The sequence below is a fragment of the Priapulus caudatus genome, unplaced genomic scaffold (assembly GCF_000485595.1).
Source record: "Priapulus caudatus unplaced genomic scaffold, Priapulus_caudatus-5.0.1 Scaffold2799, whole genome shotgun sequence".
Taxonomy (NCBI): domain Eukaryota; kingdom Metazoa; phylum Priapulida; class Priapulimorpha; order Priapulimorphida; family Priapulidae; genus Priapulus; species Priapulus caudatus.
In genome coordinates this window covers 3,282-7,685 of record NW_014579860.1, presented here as the reverse complement: position 1 = coordinate 7,685, position 4,404 = coordinate 3,282, and the positions used below count along the sequence as shown (strand labels likewise).

Sequence of the window (4,404 nt, the reverse complement as noted above, 5' to 3'; positions counted from 1 at the left end):
AAAAAAAATAATCTATATACTATAACAAATCAAAACATATAATATATGAACATGATAGTAAAATAAATACAATCAAATAACATAATGGCCACCACGTTTTTCCTTCTTTGGCTTCTTTGTCCAGATCTATGCGTGTGATGGTGAGGTTTGACACTTGCAGTATGAGAGAGAGGGCGAGGAGACCGCGATGCGGATGCTTTCATTATACGTAGGTTCCAAGGCCGCTGAAAATGCAACGGGTTGTCAGCCAATGTATCAGCCATGCCTACGGCCCTACACACGCACACGCATGTATAGTACATTGTATCAATATATATGTGTATATATATATATATTATATATATAAATAAATAATAAAACGCAAGCACGCACGCACGCCACGCACGCACACACCACACACACCTTCCACGTGTTCTTTTCCTCTTCTCTTTCAGCAGTTGCTAGCAACCTTAAGCCAGCGTAGTAATGCGACACACACACGCACGCACGCGCGCGCTCGCACGCAACTTCACGCACGCTCATGCACACACACCTGCGCGCATGCACACAGCGCACTTGACCTTCGCACGTGACCTTGGACGACTGGAGGTCCGACGGCCGTAGCACGGAGCGGTTGAGATGAGGGCCGTTTCTTTCAGCGTGTCGTATGCCCTCGTTCGTCAGATTGTTATGCCTTAGGCTTCCACCGTCTCTATAGATGCTTAGACTTCGCCTTGGCGAGAGAGAGACAGTTAGAGAGGGACAGGAATAAAGAGAGAGAGAGAGAGGAGAGAGTGGAGGGCATAATTTAGTGAGATGAGAAAGAGACAGAGGACAGGAGAGAAAGTGAGAGAGAGAGAGAGAGAGAAGAGGGAGAGAGAAGAGAGAGAGAGAGAGAGAGAGAGGAGCAGAGAGAAAAGAGAGAGAGAGAGAGAGACGAGAGTAGAGCAGAGGGAGATCATTGTGGAGAGAGAGGGACGAGAGGCAGAGAGAGAGAGTATGAGAGAGAGAGAGAGAGAGAGAGAGAGAGAGAGAGAGAGGAGAGAGATGAGAGAGAGTAGAGAGAGAAGAGAGAGAGACGATGAGATGAGACGAATGAGAACCGAGAGAGAGATGCAGTAGAGATAAGAGAGAGAGAGAGGAGGGAGATAGAGAATCGAGGAGAGAGAGAGAGGAGAAAGAGAGAGAGAGAGAGAGAAGGAGAAGAGAAGAGAGAGAGAGGAAGAGTAGAGAGAGAGATGAAGAGAGATAGAGCAGGAGAGAGAGAGAGAGAGAGAGAGAGAGATGAGAGAGAGAGAGAGAGAGAGAGAGATGAGGAGAGATGTGGAGAGAGAGGAGAGAGATGAGAGAGAGAGATAGAGATGAGAGAGGGAGGGATAAGTGAGAGAGAAAGAGACTCAGAGGATCAGAGAGAGAAAGTGAGACGAGAGAAGAGAGAGAAGAGAGAGAGAGAGAGAGAGAGAGAAAGAGAGAGAGAGAGAGAGAGATAGCAGGAGCAATTTTATTTCACGATATGCAAATAAAGTGATATAATTCCATGTTAATCGCCATTGTTTCCGGTTGCTATGCACATACACGAGCCAAGTTAAAAATTTGAAAATCTACATCTTAAAAATGATCAGGGTAAATAAAAATAAAATAGAGATGCAAAATGATTTAAAACTCCAAGTGCATTTGACTCATCATACTTGGGTAAAATTCAGGTATGTTCAAACAATAATGCCCAGATAAAATCCAAGTACGTTTGGTCTGTTGCAGCCAGATAACATCCAGTGGTCCGATATCAGAAACGACTAATAAAAATGTAATCCTAATCATATAATACCAACAAGTCATAATCATAAATACTTATCATACTACTACCATATAACTCTGGGAAGTCACTGACTGACGCACAAAATTTACAACGTACCAGACATTAATTGCCGATAATCACACTGACTCACCAGTACGTTAGCTAGCTGCGGCGTGCCCGCGTGCGTCACACCATTGTTCCACAGCACCAGCGTCTGAAGCCCGCTCTCCTTCGTCTGCTCCGACAGTCCATCCCCCAGATAGGACAGCCCCACGTCCTGTGTCGTCACGGTGACAGCGGCAGCGGCAGCATGGCAAAAACAACGAGAAGGGAAATGTCAGCGATCGCTGATGCTGCTACTAGCAGATCCGAGCAAATTTCTGGGGTGAAAGTTAGGAGGAAGAGTGGAGCTCCTAGGCAATGTGCATAGCGTGGGTAGCGGGCGGCTGGGGGTGGCTGGGGGGTGGCTGGGGGTGGCTGGGGGTGTGGCTGGGGGTTTGAGATGAAGGTTTTATGGATGTCCACATAATGATTTACAAGTATTGTGGGGTTGTTAATATTTCTTGGGCTTTATTTTCTTTTTCTTTAAAATCGTACTTGTAGATCATAGACTGTTGTCACCTTACCTGTAGACTGCTTTCACCTTACCTGTAGACTGTTGTCACCTTAACTGTAGACTGTCATCACCTTAACTGTAGACTGTCATCACCTTACCTGTAGATTGTTGTCACCTTACATGTAGGCAGTTGTCACCTTACCTGTAGATTGTTGTCACCTTACATGTAGGCTGTTGTCACCTTACCTGTAGATTGTTGTCACCTTACATGTAGGCTGTTGTCACCTTACCTGTAGACTGCTTTCACCTTACCTGTAGACTGTTGTCACCTTACATGTAGGCTAGACTGTTGTCAGCTTACCTGTAGATTGTTGTTTCTCAGGTCGAGCAGCTGTAAAGAGGAGTTGACTCGCAGCAGGCTGCCAACCTGCATGCCATCAGACGGTGTCAGCTTGTTGTCAGACAGGAACAGTTCTCGTAACGTCTGATTCTGCTTGAGCGCCGCCACTGCATGAGACAACATGTATGGCGGGTTAGTGACACGATACTCTGACACAGCATGATGTATGATGGGTTAGTGACGTCAGAGTATCGTGTTACTAACCCATCATACATCATGCTGTGTGTCGGAGTATCATACAGCATGATGTATGATGGGTTAGTAACACGATACTCTGACACAGCATGATGTACGATGGGGTTAGTGACACGATACTCTGACACAGCGTGATGTATGATGGGTTAGTAACATGACCCCATCGTACATCATGCTGTGTCAGAGTATCGTGTTACTAACCCATCATACATCATGCTGTGTGTCGGAGTATCATGTTACTAACCCATCATACATCACGCTGTGTCAGAGTATCATGTTACTAACCCATCATACATCACGCTGTGTCAGAGTATCGTGTTACTAACCCGCCATACATCATGCTGTGTCAGAGTATCGTGTTACTAACCCATCATACATCACGCTGCGTCAGAGTATCGTGTTACTAACCCATCATACATCATGCTGTGTGTCGGAGTATCATGTTACTAACCCATCATACATCATGCTGTGTGTCGGAGTATTAGTGACACGATACTCTGACACAGCGTGATGTATGATGGGTTAGTAACACGATACCCCAACACACAGCATGATGTACGATAGTTCATAGCACAATCCCCCGACACACAGCATGATGTACGATGTGTTGGAAACATGATACAACGTAGCACAGCATGATGTACGATGGGTTAGTAACACGATACCATGAGACATATAACACGTACGGCAGGTTGGTAACACAATACTGCGTGACATAGCATAATGTACGACAGGTTAGTAACATGATACCCTGAGACAGTACGTACGATGGATTAGCAACATGATACCATGTGACATAACACGTCAGACAGGTTGGTAACACGACGCCGTGCGACAGAGCACCTAAGACCGATTATTAACATGACACAGCACGATACAACATGTACGACCATTACAATAACACGTCACCGTGAAACGCAACATCTGTGCCATCCACAACAACATGATACTATGCGATACAAGTTGCACGACAGTTAGAATAACACAATACAGCGCATAAGCTAACAGCCGTTAACGCATATTGGTTAATTAAACGCCCCACGTCACCGTCGGCTGCTCTAAACCAATCGTTCTAATTCGAATTAGCCATTGTCATGATCATCAGCGAGCAGACAACTGCAGTGACTGCTACTACCGCATGCCCCGCTGCACACGGGGAAGCCCCCCACGCGTGCACGATGTCACACCGACACACACAGGTACTGCAGCCAAGCCGACGCACAGACACTAACACAGGTGTATATATATATATAAAGAGAGCGAGGAGGGAGGGAGGGAGGGAGTGAAGGAGAGACAGAGAGAGAGAGAGAGAGAGAGAGAGAGAGAGAGAGAGAGAGAGAGAGAGAGAGAGAGAGAGAGAGAGAGAGAGAGAGAGAGAGAGAGAGAGAGAGAGAGAGAGGAGAGAGAGAGAGAGAGAGAGAGAGAGAGAGAGAGAGAGAGAGAGAGAGAGAGAGAGAGAGAGAGAGAGAGAGAGAGAAG

At 46.2% G+C, this 4,404-nt stretch overlaps 1 long non-coding RNA gene across 1 annotated transcript; it reads right to left on the bottom strand.

Moving 5' to 3' along the window:
* Nucleotides 1-665: 665 nt before the first annotated feature.
* LOC106819067 lies at nt 666-2,841 on the bottom strand. The gene is made up of 3 exons (XR_001395337.1): nt 2,692-2,841; nt 1,926-2,051; nt 666-712 (listed from the first exon to the last, which is right to left on the bottom strand). It is a non-coding gene; the product is annotated as an uncharacterized LOC106819067 (long non-coding RNA).
* Nucleotides 2,842-4,404: the final 1,563 nt, after the last annotated feature.